The sequence below is a fragment of the Camponotus vicinus genome, unplaced genomic scaffold (genome assembly GCF_025532165.1).
Source record: "Camponotus vicinus isolate PSW18456_S1 unplaced genomic scaffold, iyCamVici1.0 SCAF_9, whole genome shotgun sequence".
NCBI classification, from domain to species: Eukaryota; Metazoa; Arthropoda; class Insecta; order Hymenoptera; family Formicidae; genus Camponotus; species Camponotus vicinus.
In genome coordinates this window covers 9,381,154-9,401,796 of record NW_028141981.1, presented here as the reverse complement: position 1 = coordinate 9,401,796, position 20,643 = coordinate 9,381,154, and the positions used below count along the sequence as shown (strand labels likewise).

Genomic DNA, 20,643 nt, shown 5'->3' with positions numbered 1-20,643 from the left:
TTAACAAACTGAATCCGTCACTTGCGAAGTTATGTAACGGAAAATGCGGTTCCCTGTCCTGGTAATTTTCGCGGACGTGTCATTTCGCGCGAATGCAGTATGCATTCGCTATGGAATGTAACTTCTCTCGCGTGAAAGAGACGGACACGAGTATGATAGCTGGCGAGCTAATCCGCCTGTCTAATTGCACGGCCTGTTTACGCTCGCTCTGAACTTGGTATTACGGTTGCAGTTTCTGACATTTATTGCTCTCCGAAATGCGAAATATGAAAAGACGCAAGAGCACATTCTTAGCTATGCGCAACGTGGGCCGGTATTATGATCCTGACGTAAGATGTGACGTTTCATAGGTAAATCCAAGCATTATGCGCGCATACTAAAAAATGCATAAAATTTTGTATAATGTAAATGCGGAAGATCTATGCATATATATTGTACTCCACGCCTGTATACGCGGATAACGTTCCTCGATCGAATCGAATATTCTATCGAGTTATTTCTAAAACGTACAAAATAGATTTTTAGGAGATACGTACAGAAAATAAGATATGAAACTTCTTTTTTTCGTTTTCTTGAGAGAAAAAATATTAAAAAAGTATTCCTCTCATTGATCACTGAAGTCAATCGAGTGAAAAAGTTGTGTTTATTGTTGGAAAAAGCTAGACAGAATAAAAAAGTAAAATCCAGGAAAATATATACGCCAAGCTTCGTGCAATATCGTAGAAATATAATATGTTACGCATGATATAATGCACAAGAAAAAAATAGTATACTCAATTAAAAAATCAGTAATTAAACGATCAAACTACGATTAAGATAATAACAATATATTCGCAAGAGTGCGCGTTAATAAAATAATTTAATAAAAATAATTTAATAAAAATTTAATCTCAATGATAATAATTAATATAATAATAATAGAAATTATATATAATTAATTAACCATATATTGCTGTTTTTAATTCTAATAATACGTTCGGAAGTATGATATTCGATTATGTGCGACATTAAGAAATAACTAGAGCATAAACTAATTGGTCCATATTGACAGTCAAAAGGGCCCAGCTTCATTTACGGAGGATTAGTCACATTGAACGCAACATATAATTCCGTACGCAATCGAGTTGAAAGCAACAAGAACACCGATGCGTTTGCTCGGATGTTGCGAGGGGTATCACGACACAAAGGTCGTAAATGTCACGCAGCGACATAGAAAATGGCTACGTAACAATATATACGCCAGAGTGATCGCGATATACAGCGCGTAGGCGAACAAGCAACCGGTAAGTACCGTCAAGCTGCACTTTTCGAAGCTGTGAAAATATATTGCATTAATGTGTTTACAATGCACGCTTCAAAGACTGCAAACATTCAGGTACAAGGTTATATATACACTGATATATATTATATGGTCAGCTTCGATTATCTGTTCCTCCCTTTTGTTCATAAATTGTATTACTCGTCTTGTAACGTGCACTGAGTGCTGAGAAAAGTTTAATTTTAGAATTTATTAATCGATTATACATCTGTTTATATTATTGTCAATATTGTTTATCATTGACTTGTTTAAGTATGCATATTATTATTTATATTATTGATTTGATTAAAAGTATATTTTAATCTCGTATGTCTTTATTAGCGAAGTGAAAAAAATCATATTAATTCTGTACATCATTTAGTTAATGTAGTCGCCTTTTCTAATTTTCTAATAATTAATTTGTAAGTTATACTTAATATGGACAGCGTTTAGTGTGTATTTCGTTATAAACTGCCCCTTGAATATACACATTATCTCGGGATTTAACTAATTTACGTAGATTCCCGAGCGAACTATACACAATGCTCTTGCAATCCTAATAGTATGCATATGTAATCAACATGTGCTGAAAATTCGTTATTAGAATGCTATTGGTATAATTACCTGCGTCATTACCGTCTCGCACGTCATTATTATCACTGTGAAAATCTTGAAACATACCGAGAGATCGTATTTTTTCATGGAAGTTACATGAGGCTTCGTCAAATTAAAGCCGGGTTAAAATTTTTACAATACACGAATAAAAAGTTTCAAACTAACCCAGGCAGCCGGTGCACTGGAGTATAAATATCAATGTGTAGGTAGATAGCGCAGGCTCGTGGCAAAAATACACGAGGCACGTATGAACAAAAGACTAGACAAGTATAATGGCAAGACCACCCTTAATGGAGTTCACGTAATCGAGCAGGGGCAGAGATCACAGAAAGAAACTTGTATCCTGGCGGACGACAGCTAATGCATAATGAGATTTTTCATAAGATAGTATAATAATATGTCAAATGTCAGAGAGAAATATATTTGCTCGATCAGCAGCTTCAAGTTGACTACAATTAAATAAGTATTTGTATGATGATTCTCGTAAAAATATCAGTCCAGAGTTCCTTCTCAGGAAAGAAATGAGAGATTAAAATAACAGTAAATGTGAAATATTTAAACAATTATCGTTATTTGTATATTTTTGCTACATTCTCGCTTAGATCGCTTCAAGACTGATCGACGAGATTGACGCTATTGAGCCTAATGCATTTATTACGGACGCACCGCGTGGACGCATCTCAACGTCATTAAGCCTACGTCAGAAGGCAGGAGCGATTGCTCGCGTCGTCGAGACCACGTCATCGTGGTAATTATTTATAACACGCACGTCTTTTCTAAGACACACGGGACAGGCGGGGAAGAAAGGGCAGGGTCAGATACGGGGAAGGTAGGCAGGTAACCAGGCAGGCAGGGGTAGATACAGTCAGGGGTAGGTTACTCCGGTATCAGCCACCCGGCAAGTAAGCAGGAGCAGGCGAGCACCGGCAGGCGGCCGGTGAGTAAAAGGAGGACGGAGAGAAACGAGGCGAGTCGGCGCGTCAGGAAGAGAGAGACGGCGAGTCCGCGGCGCCTGCGTGCTTGATTCTTGAAAGCGAGCTCTCATCCGAAATCCAGGATCCCAGTCGCGAGTGCGCCGCCGATACAAGCCATTCGCCAGGACGCCGAGCACGACGGTCGCCGACCTGGCCACCCGGCGGCGAGGGGCGCACTCCACCCACACCGTGTATATCGCGCGCGACACGTTACTCCGCGACACGCCAACAAGTCAGCAGCACATCCACGAGGTTCCGCACCGGCCGGTGTTTCGCCTTCGATCCTTACCTTCCCGGATCGTCGCCTCGGCGTGTGTGCACATTACGCGTTGCGTATTCTCGATCACGCTGGATCCTGCGTGCGTGAGATAATCAACCCGTCGTAGATTGATCGGCGATGTTTGTTCATTTTACGGCAAGATCGATGAATTTGGTGACCGAATAAGGAAGATCGAAGAGATCGAGGAAGAGAGTTCGTTATCGGGAGATAATTTTGAGCGCGATAGTGGGATATCGCGATTATCGGAGATCGACCTGGTGATTTTAATTAACTTTAATTATACGCGATCGAGATGATGCAGATGGAACGCGGAGAATTTTTGAATCAAAATCGCGCAGCGAGGGGAAGGAAAGTTGGGTGATGGATCCTCCGCGGCTTTCGAATCCTGCGAAAGAAGAATCGAAAATTTAACAGTCAGAATTTGACGGATTGAAGAACAAGTGGATCCGAATTGGTGAAACGAAAAGCCGGGAAAGAAGACAATCGGGCAGTGGCCGGATGTCAATGAACTCGCGTACTCATGAAGGAAATACATTGAAGATCAAGTGTAATGTAAAGGTCGAAGGAACGAATGATGAGGAATTTCTTAGACTGTTTCTCAGAAGATCGAAATGACAAACAGGTTTTTATTGAATAGTAAGAGTTAGCTTCAATATGCAATCCTTGCAAATTTTTGCTATGAAGGAAAACGAATCGATAAGCAAGTCTTTATGCGATGTAAGGTATATTAGTCAAGATAAATAAGATCGAGAATATATATATTACGTGAGAGGTAATTACGCGATTTTTACGCCATGATGATAAATGAAATATAAAAGACCGATCGTCTTGCTGTCTGAAGGGGAATTATAATATTTACGCGATTGAAAAAGTTGAGAAGAATTTTAAACTTTACACACAACTTGGGAATTACACAAAATAGCAGGTGAGATTTTGACGTTTATATTAAAAAAAAATAATAATTTAATTAATTTATTAAATATTAAAAAAGTAAAAAATTGAAGATAGATTGAAATTAGAATTAAATTTTGGAAATGCAATTTAGCCTATTCGTGAATTATCAATATTTATAGAATATAATAATTATAATTATACGTGAGATTATAAATCTACTTTCTTAATTTTATATTATACAGTCAAGAGGGAAAATTTTATTAGGAAAATTTTAAAAAATATTTATTTTATTTATATTTTTTTGTCATATTATTTTATTTTTAAAAAAATTTATAAAATAATAAAATAAAAAATCGCGTCTTATTGAAACATAAACTATAAAATATCGTACATATTCTTTATTTCTTTTTTCGATTAATTCGTCCTGATAGAATATTTTATATTTTCACGTTTATTAATGCTAATATTTATTTCTGTTTAAAGTGGTTTGGATGCATCAGAGCAAAAGCATTTCGTTTCATTATTCGTCCCACTCATCACATCCACTCGGACGATAACTACGCTAATAAGGACATTACATTGGTCACCGCATCGTAAATTAATTTGCAGCAACGTACACATACTGGTGAGTTCATCGTTTCGCTTTTGTTCTATTAAAATTATTTAACTTTCGCTCGTACGACGGACTCTTTTTAATTTTATTAACGAATAGTTTCGTGGACTTATATTGCTTGCTACTTATACTCATTATCGCAATTTATTATTAAGTTTGAGACGTAATCCAGTTTTTTATTTAACGAAAGAAGGATAAAAAGAGATATGCTGAACGTGTATCGTGACAGATGATCAATAAATATACTTTTAGAGATGTACACACGTAAGAAAGGTACGAGATAATACGAGATTTCTCTTACACGCTTACGTCGCTTACGGTCAAAGGTTAACAGTTTCCGATACAAATATATAATCCGTTTTATTCTAGTCACACAGTGAGGCATGCACGTTTCGTTTACGTCCAATATCTTCGCTCTATTGGCACTTGCCACCTACTATCGTAAATAGATATCGCAAGCTCTTCTATAGAAGGGGATACCCTCAAGTATTGTTTCTGTGTTGTATAAATTGCGATAAAAAGTAACAGCCGCTAAAATTTTTTTAAGAAGTATTTAAAGACCAAAAGATTTTCTTTGTCTTTACGATTCTTTGTTTATACGATAAAGAATAATACATATACAAGGTGTCAGGGCAATCTATTTTCAAAAAAAAAGCTCTTGTAATTTACCTCGAGAGCTTTTCAAAACACTATAATAAAGTATTTTCTCATCGAGTACTTTTCGAGTTATGAGGCTTGAAATAATTTCTTAATTTTTACTTAAATCATAAAATATCTAGTAAAACATTCATTTTTCGATTATCTTACTTTAATACTTTTACGTACAAAATAATGAGAGGAATCAATTGGTGTAAAGAAAACACATAATTGTTTCGAAGAAAAAATCTGTAATTTGCAATTAACAGTTACATATTTTTTCTTCGAAACAATTATGTGTTTTCTTTACACCAATTGACTCCTCTCATTATTTTGTGCATAAAAGTATTAAGGTAAGATAATCGAAAAATGAATATTTTACTAGATATTTTATGGTTTATGTAAAATTAGGAGATTATTTCAAGCCTCATAATTCGAAAAGTACTCAATGAAAAAATACTTTATTATAGTGTTTTGAAAAGCTGTCGAGGTAAGCTGCAAGAGTTTTTTTGGGAGAATAGATTGCCCTGACACCCTGTATACATTACACGCGATATCAGTAGGTATCGATAAACTTTAGTATTTCTTATCTTCAGTTTCTATCTCGAAATCAATGCACAAATTGCACTTTAATGCAGAGAATTGGAGCGACGTGGGATTAACAAACGTGCGAACGTACAAACAAACATGTCCACGTATACGTCTTATGTTACGCGACACGTGTAGTTTGCGATTATGTGGGATTAAGTGCTCAAATTGCATGGTTATCGATCGTAAGCCAATTAGCAGCAACAAAGTAGTATTTGCGTACTGCGTACATGTATTAAGATGTAACAACAATGCGAAATAAAAGGGAGAGAAACATCCACGTGAGAACCGGAGTTCTTTTGTTTCTTTTCCGGTTCGACGATTATTTGCATCCCCTAATTGCCTTTCCCTTCCAGCGACGAATGTCGCTGCATAATATCGGTTTTATCGTTCCTTCCTTCGTCATCGCTTACGTGAAGCGAAGGGTAAGCGGATTTCTTGTCCGTCGTCGATTAGAATGCACCGGATAGGTTCGGTTTATTATTATTTTCCTATAATTTGCAAAGCAAGCGTGGAGGCTCCTAAAATAATTCATTAGTTGTTGTATATGCAAGTACTTTTTGTGATATTTTGGACAGCGACATGTCTTGAATGTATTAAGTATTTCATCAAAAATTCAAATAAGCGACAGAAAAAAGGAATATATTCATCGCGATGCAATCTGCAGTGATCTTATGATTTTAGTAGCTATTATCAAGTAGAAAAATGTTTGCTCTCTGTTATCGTATAGTAATGTAAATTACTATATGGAATTATTATGGAAGATTATGCTAGAAGATTAATGTCAGGTTGACAAGCTGAAGAAAAATCATCCTCAAAGTGCATTAATACGCGTTAGAGAGATATCTTTTTCATACAATTCAGCCACTCGTAAGTTGAAAGTTTTTATGAATATTTTATGCAATCAGTGTAATAATAGGCAATAGAAAGATTAATAATGCATTATAATGGATTTATTCAAATAGCATGAGAATAATATTATAAATAATATAATTTTTAAATTGTAGAGGCTTTCGTATCCATATATATAATTAAAATAGAGATTTAAAAGGATTATGATACGGTGAATTTTAACAAGATGTTGGTCATATTTCGAGAAAAATGAATACATTTATTTTTTCTTTCGATTCTTAAAATTGTTATATCCGGTATCTTCTAATATGTGCGAAGGAATCGTTGAAAAATGCGGAAGCAGGAATATCTCGTACTCTTTATCAAAATGAAAAATTGGCGCATTTCGGCATAACATGACAATAACAGCTTTTACATCACCTATACTTGAATATATTCTCTCGTATAATGGTCTACCGAGTTTATTGTGCTGGTTGGCTGAATGTTCTGAGAGAAAGTCGTAAAAGGATAGGAATTTGGTATGTGCAACCATCAATTTATTTCCAGCCCCATTTAACAAAAGGAAGATTAAGGATGAATGAATGTGGGTAATTCGGCACCTATACGGTAGCATATAGATAATTCATTGAATTAGAAGAAGGTCGGGTAATGAATTGTCTCTGAGAGATTTGCGGGCAAATTACGGGCGTATTATGATTTTGTCTTTCTATCGAATTAGAGTATGAATTCCATTTTCTTGGAATTGTGCATAGAAATCAAATAGATGAAAAATGTGCATGAATATCTCTAATTAGAGGGAAAAAAGATTGTTTCTTTTTTTACTTTTATGAATATAATTGCAGAAATGTTTAAATTTTTTGATAACTTTCTTGAAAAAATTTCAAAACTAAAAGAATATAAATTTCTTGAATCTAAGTCTCTTATCAAAATTTTCTTTCCTAAAAAATTAAATCTGTTCAACATTTTCCTGAATATGTTACATTATTATTATTCATTCTTCACACGTACGCGTGCTTAAACGCGCAGTGCTGAGTGTTCGAGTATGAAAAAGTTTTCGCGACGTATATACATGAATATTTTACTTCTAGAAAATAAATTTGAGAAGAGCAAGTTTAAAACTTTATATTGAACATCTCAGAGTGCGATGGATTCCATTTATGATAGTATACCTCTCATGAAAATAGAATCGAGTGCGAAATTTCGTATCCCTGCGAAAATGCCTTGCATCATGACGCATGATGGCACGCAGATAAAACGATATAATTTATTGAGATAAAAAATCGTTCGTTATCTTTCCTTATTTTAATAAAAATAAATCGCGTGTTTGAAAGAGATACGAATGTTACATCATTGTTTTGTTATCTCAAATAAAAGAAAAAAACAAAATTTTTTTAAGACATCGTTTGAAAGCTAAATATTTGATATTGCGTTGGTATGGAAACACGGTTACAAAAAGAAGAAACTCTTGTACTTTGGCAAACAATCGGGCTCAAAAGAGTATCGATAAAAGATTCAGTGATGCCAAATACGCCGATACAGCTTGATATCCGACCTAGCTCTCAATTTTGATCAAAGCTGTCACGTTCCTCTTTCGGTTTTGCATGCGCTGAATCCGGGTGCAAACTGGATAATACCGTAACGTAATCGATCGATACCGTAACCGATCTTATACTTTGTTTTAGTGGATTTATACAACGTTCCAAATTCGCCCATAAATAATTTGTAGATTTGTTTTTGCATCGTGATTCAGGATTACTGAAAAGCTCTCTTATACAGGGTGAGCCATTTTAATTAACGCACGCAATTATTTCGGAAACAAAGCATTTTAGAGAAAAATGTTTCAGACAAAAGTTTTATGGTTTCGAGGGGGCCATAAGATGGTATCATTGGTTTGACACTGAAGAGTCATTTGAAGGTCACGTGAAGGTCACTTCAATTTTTTTAAATGGAACACCCTATATATTTTTGCACACTCTTGTAGCTTATCTCGAGAGCTTTCCAAAACACTATAATTAAGTACCTTTTCGTTAAGTACTTTTTGAGTTATGAGGCTTGAAATAATTTCTTAATTTTACATAAACCGTAAAATATCTTGTAAAATATTCATTTCTCGATTATCTTACCTTCATACTTTTATGTACAAAATAATGAGAGAAATCAATTGGTGTAAAGAAAACATACAGTTGTTTTTGAAAAAAAAAATGGAATTGTTAATTGCAAATTATATATTTTTTCTTAAAAACAACTATGTGTTTTCTTTACACCAATTGATTCCTCTCATTATTTTGTACGTAAAAGTATTAAGGTAAGATAATCGAAAAATGAATATTTTACAAGATATTTTACGGTTTATGTAAAATTAAGAAATTATTTCAACCCTCATAACTCAAAAAGTACTTAACGAAAAGGTACTTAATGATAGTGTTTTGGAAAGCTCTCGAGATAAGCTACAAGAGTGTGCAAAAATATATAGGGTGTTCCATTTAAAAAAATTGAAGTGACCTTCACGTGACCTTCAAATGACTCTTCAGTGTCAAACCAATGATACCATCTTATGGCCCCCTCGAAACCATAAAACTTTTGTCTGAAACATTTTTCTCTAAAATGCTTTGTTTCCGAAATAATTGCGTGCATTAATTAAAATGGCTCACCCTGTATAATGATATAATGACGTAGTAACTCTAGCATAATGGAAATATGACGCTGATATATATTTTTCATAATTTTTAATCTGCATATTAATTATAATCTGCAATTACGATGAGATTTACACTTTGATTTATTATTGAAGTGACGCAAAATAATAGAAGCAAGTATTATACCCTACGTTTTCTCGTTTCAAAGCGTGTATGCATAAGTGTAATATGTAATAAATGTCTTAATGTGAGCTGAAAACAAGAGTGCACTTAGCATATAGCGTAGAGGAGAAACGAGACAAACGTAATCTTCTGACCCACTGTTTCCATTTCCATCGCCTTATTTCGCATCGGCGTTTCGCGGAAGCATCGGCGGGTTTCGTTAAGCTGTTAAAACGATGGACTTAACGGCTGGTCGCGGTAAGTTTCTTGGCTCCCGATAACCTCTCGCAGGATGACCTCCCGGCAGCGGGAGGCCTTTAATGCGCGTGAGAGTGGAACAGCTCGATGAATAGGCCGGCGCGCCGTCGAGGCGCTTCTCCTTACGAGTAGCTTTCTCGTTAACGACCGCGATACGCGCTTGATTCCGGCGAGAAATGAGAGATCGGAGGATCACCCTCCACATCTCTCCTTCCCTCTTCCAACATGCTTCGCATTGCGTCACGCCGTTTCTATCCCTTTTACTGCCTTTATCACCGAAATATTACGAAGATGCGATGCTTTAAGTGTATTGCGGTGGTGTAGAAGAATTTTTTGCGCAATACGTGTTTTCTTTTTTTTTATAAAATAATGAGACGATGAAGGAAATCGCGTTATATATAAATTTCAGGGAATATCACGACAATTGATTGATAGTCGATGCGTGATATGAATACAGTGAATTCATTCTGAGATAATCCCAAGAGTAAAGAGTTTTTTTATGCGAATTGCAGTTGCATGCTTTGCGTCACATATGCATCTCTTTAGTTTTATATTATGATATAATGATAACGAATGTGTTACGTAGGAGTATACTCTTAAATGCACTTACGATCTTAGTAAGATGCATATTTATTTGCCATGTTTACGACAAACTTAGTTATTGATAGCAGCCGTAGTAATCGTTCTTATTCCGAGGGTTAATTACACCCGTGAGGTTAATTTAGGGCATTCCGGAGCTTAACGAGTGCCTTCATCCGATAAAAATTGCCTTATTTTCCTGAAAATGATACAAAACTCGCACAAGACATCTAGCGTATCTCATTTGAAAAAGTTAAAAAAACAATATAAAAATCATATATATATCCACATAGTTTATTATACATTTATTTTATACTGGGTATTAAAAAAGTCTGGACATGGTCGAATATCTCGATAAGGAAGAGTTTTACTAGAAAGTGTTTCAGACAAAAGTTGTATGGCTTCGAGGGGGACATAAGATGGTGTCATTAGTTTGACCTTAAAGAGTCACCTGAAGGTTACGTGAAGATCACCTCCAACTTTTTAAACGGGACACCCTATATACTTTTGCATATTCTTGTAGCTCATCTCAAGAGCTTTCCAAAACATTATAATTAAGTTAGTTTTCGTTAAGTACTTTCCGAGTTATGAGGCTTGAAATCATTTCTTAATTTTACATAAACAATAAAATATCTAGTAAAATATTCATTTTTCGATTATCTTATCTTAATACTTTTATGTACAAAATAATGAGAGGAATCAATAAAGAAAAAGTAAAGAAAAAACATAGTTGTTTCGAAGAAAAAATATGTAATTTGCAATTAACAATTACATATTTTTTCTTAAAAATAACTATGTATTTTCTTTACACCAATTGATTCCTCTCATTATTTTGTACATAAAAGTATTAAGGTAAGATAATCGAAAAATGAATATTTTACAAAATATTTTACGGTTTATGTAAAATTAAGAAATGATTTCAAGCCTCATAACTCGGAAAGTACTTAACGAAAACTAACTTAATTATAGTGTTTTGGAAAGCTCTCGAGATGAGCTACAAGAATATGCAAAAGCATATAGGGTGTCCATTTAAAAAATTGAAGGTGACCTTCACATGACCTTCAAATAACTCTTCAAGGTCAAACCAATGATACCATGTTATGTCCCCCTCGAGAAGCCATACAACTTTTGTCTGGAACATTTTCTAGTAAAACTCTTCCTTATCGAGATATTCGACCGTGTCCAGACTTTTTTAACACCTAGTATATAACTGTAAATATTATATTTTTTAATAATAATATCCGTAAAATAAAAAGTCATTTTTAAAAATTTTTAAATTTAATAAAAAAAATATTTATACAAAAGTAATTATGTAATTAAAAATTGTTGCTCTTAATAACTTTTTTGATTATATTAAACTAATAGAATTATATTTAAAAGTTAAACATTGATATCCAAAGGATCCTATGTAATTATATATATTTATTATTTATGTAATGTTTCCGTTTATTTATTACTGTCCATGGTAGTTTGTTTTGGCTTTAATTTGCTACTCGAGAGGACTGTAATAATAGTACTGCATATCTCGGACTTCACGCGGAAGCTATTGCATTTCGGGTAATTATAATATTCTACAGAATATAATTACTGTCAGACGGACTGTAATAAAGTTTTCTATTACGTTCCCGAATACAATTCTACCGAAGAATTTGGTGATGAAGGTATTACCGACTGTCTCCCGGGTGCTCGTCTATCCAAATATGTCTGATGGTGAGTTAAAACCTGTCATTCTCTACCGTGCCGTTTTATGAGCACTTTGCGCTCAGGCATGAGAACTCGTGGATTCAACATTTCGGAATGACGTTTTAGGAGGAGCCGCGGAAACGCCATTATATACACAACTATGTAGAGAGATTCGTATATTTCCTATCTTTGTCTTGCAGTCAAGCTTTCCTAACTGCTCTTTTGTGTTACCGTCACTTTGACGAGTGAATATTCTCTCTCGCTCTCTCATTCCATCTGTTTATGCTTATGATCCATTTGTCGGCATATATTTGAATAAATTTAAATCCTAACTCAGTTAGGTTGCAGCTGTGCATGCAGTTCTTCTGCTTGTTAGACTCTTTTTCATTAAACACTATTCGTGCAGACGATCGCGTTTCGAAGTTGAAGAAATTAATGACGCGCGCACCTAACGATCGACCATAAGAACGATTGAGGAGTACGCGAGACGTTCTCCCGCTCACTCTGTTTCTTTAACATTTATTTGCACGAGTCGAAACTTTAGCGAAGATGGAAACTTTGACGTTACGGTATATGGCGTGTTCTAGAATACTTGTAGATTATTTTTTATGTATAAATCTCGTATAAAATCTTATTGTGTCAAAGTTTTAATAAATTTATTCGAGTAATATTTTATATATTTCTTTTCCTTATGTTTTACTATTTTTAAGAAATTAAATGTTTGATTTATTGTTTGTGTTATTATATAACTTACATGGATTAAATTTTAGTTTAATTTTACGTGTTTAATATAGTTTATATATATTCGGCGAAATTAAATGCTTCTAAATTAATTAAAACCGCTCGACTAAATGTAAAATATGATTCATATATAAGTGACTCAGATATCAAGTAGTACAAGTCCATCCAAACTTGATTTTGAGTTATTATTAGATCTGAAATACAGACAATGTGATGTATCATCAGATTACGCGGAATTCATTTGTTTTAAAGGTTAATCAACATTGCATAGTTAATTTATTTTATATATAATGGTAAAAGCAAACACAAAAGTTTTCATTCCAAACTTTTGTTTTTCGGACATGTATTTGGAGAATATATCTACATGTATCTTTTTGAGTCATTAATGAAATTTTTTTAATCGTAAATCATTATGTACGATTTAATACAAAATATTTGATGAATTTACAAATAATAGAAGTCGTACGCAAATATTAACGCGAATATATTGGAATAATGATAGCTTTATGTGAAAAATTCGAAAACAAACTTGCAATGTCTGTGGTTACATTTAAATCGACATCATATAAATTTAACGACGCTCTCTGTGAGAATTTAATTCATCCGCCACTTCGCGAATCATTAATCAAAGCCGTCCTGTCGCTACTATCCGTTTATACGTTAATGTACATCCATGTCAAAATTTACAGGACAAATAAAGTATCACAATATATATAAAAAAAATAACGTATATTGTGTACAAGAAATAAAAAAAAATGTTACATTATTTCTTCGTTCACGTTCCTCGACACGTGCGAAGGATAGCGACTTATTATCTTGTTATTTTCCGATATTTATCTCCGTTTTCTAGGGATGTAATGCTTAGCTTGTTTAACGGAACGAGAGAAATAAAGCAAAATAAGATATCGCGGTCGCGCTCGATTTACATAACATGTCCAGAGAAATGTCCGATTTACGTGCGATCGCTGAATCCACTTCCAGCGCAAATAAATTGCGTGAGAGATCGCAAAATCTCTCTCGAGATGTGACGTGCATAAACTGACGTCATCCACCATTGGTTGATGTGGTACCTGGATGTTATTAAAATTGCGCGTTTTATTTAAAAAAAAAATTGCATTGATCAATATAAATTTTGCAATGGCCGACGCTTTTTCCGCTTTATTGCGCGTGTTCGCAATAATTTGACTGATCAGATGAACGAAATAAAAATTTATTCTCGCTATATAGATATATATTGTACATGATATCCACCATTAACGCTCGCACCTCGGCGAAAGTTTTATAAATGATGCCGGCGGCGGGTCGTGCTATAATTAATGGCCGGCGACGAATTAAATCTTCGAAAACAGAGCACGGGGCGAGAAATCTTTTTCTTCTCGAGGCACACTCGGCTCAATTATTTCCAATTATCGCTGATTTCCCGAGAGGAAATTTCTCGTTACTCCCTATATACCCGATATGGTTTCACACACTTCTCATAAAAATTCTCGATGCGAAATGTCACGATTTGTAACAATTAACGGTTATATACTCGAATGATTGGACTGTATGGACTTAGTTCTGTTACATCGCATCGCGTTTGGTTACATGCGGAATATATGAGATGTAAAAAAAAATCGTATCTATATAAATTTCATCTCGTACGTATCTCGTATAAACGATGTGTACGTTCTTTATTGATCATCTATTTTCATTTTAAGTCAAAGATTATTTATAGAGAAGAGAAGATCAATTGTATCAATTGTTTCCGACTTATATTCGTCCGTTCGCTGTTGCCACATTCCTTCGCAATTTTTTCGACTAATAGTTATATCTCTGAGATTTATAAAAACATTAAATTCTTTAATCTGTCTTATCTGTCATTTGCCAATAAAAAATTATAGAAATTAGCGCGACGGATTTATTAAGAATATAATACACAGATTAACGTCTTTGTTATCAAGAATATAATACACAGATTATCGTCTTTGTTAAATTTTTTGCTAATTAAATTAGACCTTTTATATTAGATTAACAATGTGTGAAATGCGAAATTGCGTCCGTACTTTTAAAGCTTTTAAGTCTGAGAAACTTGTTCTCTCGTTCCGGAGATGTAATCCCATTCTATATACATACCTTAATACTTATAACAAGCTTATGTGCTTTCAAGGCAACATTCCGCAGTCAGTTAATAAGCACCAAATTTATTTCATAAGAAAGTGAACTAATTCATTACATGCAAGATATTTATAACTTTTTCTCGAGAAACCATTTCGAGATAAAATAATTCAACCTGGTTCACTCTCTCTCTTTTTATGCTAAAACAGACTTTTAAACATCGATTATCACATTACATGTATCATTTGTTCTTGCTGGTATCTTTTCGATCAAAAAAGAAAATATCCATCACAATTTATAGCTGACAAGCATGCCCAGGCAAGATGTTGTGATGCAAATACAAGAATGATTTAATGATCGTAAAAAAAAATTAAGATAAATGATAAGACGAATGACATGTCTTCGCTTGTGAAGATGAATTAAAGAGCATTAGGGAGGCTCGGTGCCTTCTACACTTTCTTTAATGATTTAACCTGCCTCGGGTCTTATAGTCCCTAATTACGCGTGCACCATTTAAGGGCGGCTTCGTCGCCTCGTTAACATTTATGAAATTACACGTAAAAAAAATCTCACGTTAAAGTCATATCTTCTAGAGTACGTTTTTTTATATTTTTAAAAATATTTTTTACTCTTTCTTTCTTAAGCACGAAACACACTTGAAATTTTAAAATTTGTAACTTTAGAAAAAAAAGAGGAGATATATAGAGAGATATTCTCTACAGACAAGAATCGAAAATTAAATGAAAATAATACGAAGAACTGAGCTCTTTTGCGGATATGCATGTTGTTTCGCTGAAAGCTGAATAATTAAACTGTGAAATATGGCATTGTATTCCACAGTGAATTTTTTCATCAAATCTTGCACGAGATTGTTTTACGTTTTGCAGACTATCGCTGATATATTTTCCAGGATATTGTGCGTGAGAGAAAGCATAGTTTCCTGCGAGGTAGCGTTCCGAAAAAAAAAGATCCGGTCTTTGCAGAAATAACGTAGCCAAATAGTAGTAAAAGTTTTCTGTTTGCCATGTGAATATCGACATGGTAGCTTCCTTGTCGCGAGTGAATCGTCGAGAGTGAATCTGTCGGCTCGTCTGCGATTCGAGAGGAAATCTCCGGTGGAAAATGACTTTTCACGAATAAAGACAGATCCTCAATGCGTGAATGAAAACAATAATTTCCCGTGCATCTCCCGGAAGCGTTACCGCACACCGCGTCATCTTCGAGAAATCGGCGGTAAATTTTTCTAAGGCAAAGAACGGGGAATGGGAAACCCGCCAAAAACGCCGTGAGGAGTTTTTCGCGTTCGACCGAGCGAGCGACTCATTTTTCTGCTTGAAGAGAAGCACGGCAAAGAGAATATCAGCTTTTCATGATTAATTCACTATTTCTTCAATATTTTTGATCCATCTACTTGCTATTAGAGAGAGAAAGAGAGACAAAAAATACCATATGCACCAAGTCTTAAGTTCGCTCGCTCTCTCTCTTTCTCTTTTTCTTTTTCTTTTCTCTAATTTATTTATAGTTTCGTTTCAATTCTGAAGATATATTTTGCACTATTTTATATCATTTTACAATATTTATCAATATTTTACATATTTATGTGAAACGTATAATAGACAGAGAAATATAGTTACAAATAGAAAAATATAAGTTTGTCTCGAGAATTATGTGATAGCAATAGCATTTAGATAAAGACCTTTTAAAATGTTTTGCATTTCTTGATATTTTCAAATATGCTTTAAAGATGTGTATAAGTTATATATCAAAAGCAAAATTTTAAAGCATATTTGAAAATATCATGAAATATTGCAAAGATATAAATATTGCTAATAAATATATCTTTTGATTCTCTCTATAAGTTTATTGCTCGTATATATCCATAGCAATTTTTCTTCTCTATAATAGCTTTTTTCTGCACATATTCCACGGAAGCTTGATATACTCCACTGACAATGTTAAAAGATTGAACGCTTCTTGCTATAATTATTTAGCAGCTACCGGTAACCATAATTCTCCCCTGACGCTCATGAAGGCAAAGCTTGATTATCAGCAAATGAAACGTAGCTTCGTAAAAGCACGGGTTTGTAAAATAAAATAATCGATATTTTAATCAGGGTCATTTACCGAACCTTTGATATTATCATGGTATTTAATAAAGTAATGAGAGTTTTAACGATATAAATGGTTTATTATGTAGCTTGTAAAAGCTTTGTGTTTATAAGTTAATTCTTTTAACTTTCACTAGTAATTCCATTTATAAAAGTTCGAAAAGCCATTCTTTCTAGTTTTTTCCAACTTGGAGAGATTATTTTTAACTTATGACGGGATATATATAAATAAAATCTAAACATAAAATAAAATAAAAGTGAAAATTTATGTATTTGTGTAAAAAATGTAAAAAGCACCTCTCGATTTCACGAAATGTACATCAAATGTCCTTTATGTAGTCTCGTGATTAAAAATTTGCGATTGCATTTTTCATTCAGATTTTCTTTCTTATCCTTTTAGTCATCCGCATGTTTGTTTATTCTCTAACAAGAACAAGAACACGGAACAATCCGTGCGCCGTGTGATTTACTGCGTTTTTGCCTAAGAAATAAAAACAGAAATCCGTAAAACGGGAACGAGGCGCTCGGGACCAAGCACCGTTCAAGCGACGCTCGCGTTTAATCATCGGAATTGAAACTTCTTGAGAAAGAAGGATAGAGACTTCCTCACTTACCTGTTCTGCCACACCTGGGAACATAGATTCTTAGATATAAATCTCGAAACTTGCGAAATTCAAACGAATAAAGCATATTGCAATTTAACGCCATAAACAATTATTGAAAAAAAATTATTGAAAAAAAATTATTGAAAAATTATTGAAAAAAAATTACAATCTAATATAAATAACTTGTAACATACATAGTTAAAAAATATTGCAGTTTTTATAATAATTTATGATTTTATGATAATGATTAAATTTTAAATATTTAAATATTTATATATCAGTTGATATCAATTCTGATAATTTATGCCAACTATAAATTAAATAATTTAGTATTTTGTTTTTCAGATTTATTTAATTAAAAATTCCGGAAATATTCGACTCTTTTTTATAATTAACTTTTAAACAATATTTATTATTGCAGAAAAAGAGATGCGATAATAATAAAAATCTTGACAAAAGATAAGCATGCTTAATTAAAAAGCTAGGTCAAATTTTTTTTTTCTGCCCACACAATATGATGAGTAGAGAAAAAATATATTTTTAGAGATATGTTTTCGTATTTTGCTCTGAATATTCTCATGTAAAAATATTTCTGCTGCGTTGGTTATTCTTTGCATTTTTCCATCAAAATGCAATATAAAATACATTTGATCCACCTTAACACAGATGATGATCTACATTTCAATACACAAAATATTATTATTATTATTTTTATTATTATTATTCAGATTGAAAAAGAGACTTGCATTTTGAATATCGCAATTTCATCATGAAATAATCACACGGCGGAGATTAAAGCGGACGAAACGTCGTAAAATTATATGAAACATCGTGGCAACGCTTGCGGAAAGCGGCAAGTTTATTAAGGGAGACCGGGAGAGAGTTGATTATCTTTCTGTATCATCCTAAACCTACCCCGCGGGGGTCCAGTCTAGATTAAAGATCGAATTTTGGCGCTCCCGGCCGCGCAATATTGCGACGAAGTTCGAGTCGATCAGCGAGTCGAGATATCGCAAACTTCCCCGACAAATCTCTCTTGCGATTCAAGCAGGAGATAGAATTTCAAGTTCGTCGAGCACATGATCGCACTGGAAGGGATAGGCCGATAACAGAAACGTACGACTGGCGATTAACCGCCTGCCATTCTCGCTCAATTTATTCATAGTCGCATAACTCACTTTTGTGAAACTAGACTTTGACGTGATATGCTTGCATAATTTTGGTTTTCGACAAGAAACTACGTTCACGAGCAGCAAAAGCGTTAAATAAAAGTTATTAAGCATAGCGTGTAAAAGCGACGAGAGAATATTTACGATAAGTGTTTTTTCTAATGTTCTAAGAATATTTATAAAGTCTCTCTCTTTCTTGCCTTTATGAAACTCATTTTCTTCCCACATGTCTAATTTAATTATTTAATATTCACTCGCAGTGTAAAATGCACTTGTTATTTTGTGCTTATACCTGTTACGGACAAATATAATATTTCTTAGATGAATAATGATTGTACTTATAATTGCCAGCTTTTAATTTTCTCCAACAAGCATTCCCTAAACTGCGCGCGATGAGAGATCCTCGGAAGCTCGCTTTAGTTAATTAAGAATTAAATGAGATTATGTCTTGAGAGAGGAAAATTTCATTTGCTAATAATATCGTCGCTGCTCATATTTAACTTTATTCGCGAAATAAATCTATAGTAAATTTACATGTCAGCGATACAATATTACCTTTGCATAAAATCACGACGATAGTACACAAGAACGAAAATTTTATTCCGATCTCTATTTTAGATTTCGAGATTTTCGCAAAAACCTATCGATGCAGTTTCCGATGCTTTGACATTCGTCTCATTTGAGTTGTCGCAAATATTTTTTTAGATTACACGAAAAATACTCCGAAGTAAAGAATTCTGTCTTGAAAACGAGACACGTAGCTAAGTGTTCATGAATTCGATACACGCAAAAGCTAAAGAACGCCGGCAAATTGAATCAGCAAAACTGAATTAAAGAGATTTCAAACCAGAAATTGTATCGTAGAAGCTTCCGAAAGATTTATGCCATGTTCGTAATGAATAGCACTACCAGACACTGCATTATAATGGATAAATTATTACAATATATAAAAGTTTTTCGTTATTATTACAAACTCTCTTTTCATCGTGTGTAGCGCTCGGTTTTCAAAACTTCCAAAGGCACGTAACTTTTCTCTCAACTCATTAATGTAAATATCTGACGATTTCTTTTTATGCCGAAAATATTACGGCCGTTATTCGGCAGAAAGAGGATAAAGTAAAGTAATAAAAACAATTCTGTCGAAAGAGGGAAAGTAAATTTATATTCAAAGCTCCAATATATCATATTAAAATAACGAAAAACTGTTTTACAAAGGAATACCAGAAAATAAGGATTTCTATTTATATATTTAAAGGATAGAATAAATGTTCTCTTTGGATTTATCAGATCTTCTTTTGACAGTTCGCTTCTCCTACAATGCTATGAATATTCAGCATATCGCAAATATTTGTACATGACGGAAAAATGCACGAGAAGACAAAACCGTGCATCGTGCAGAGCGTTATCTCCGTATTTATTCGGGGAAGTGTAAGTTGTGCATAGAAGCGAATAGCGTAAAGATTTGCTCGGAAATGCTAGTATATCAAAAACTTTCTTGATAAATCTCTAGCAGCAATATCGGGAATAGAAAATCTAGAATAGAATTTCATTCTCGTCGCGATTGTAAGCACATATGCGTGAAAATGTATGCGCATGTGTATCGTGTATGGTATAAAACAATTTTGGAACAAAAGACCGAATTAAATATTAAATGCGAATCACATATTGAATCAATAATATTTTGATCCGTGATAAGGATCTGTGCCTAAATTTTGAATTTCATACCCGAGCATGCATTATCTCGCAAATTGTTATTATATCAGCAAGATTGATATTAATCAATTCAATTTAATTAAGATGCAAAATCATTAGTACTCACAATTTTCTCTAAATTTTTGAACATACATACATAATTT

At 33.7% G+C, this 20,643-nt stretch overlaps 1 protein-coding gene across 2 annotated transcripts in view; it reads left to right on the top strand.

The window, feature by feature from the left end:
- The first annotated feature begins 3,008 nt into the window (after positions 1-3,008).
- LOC145977565 (uncharacterized) overlaps positions 3,009-20,643 on the top strand; it is a 59,964-nt gene continuing 42,329 nt past the window's right edge. For both annotated transcript variants that reach the window (XM_083109673.1, XM_083109672.1), the window contains exons 1-2: positions 3,009-4,091; positions 4,544-4,685. The gene's annotated coding sequence lies outside the window, so the exon portion shown is untranslated. The remainder of the gene's footprint in view (positions 4,092-4,543; positions 4,686-20,643) is intronic.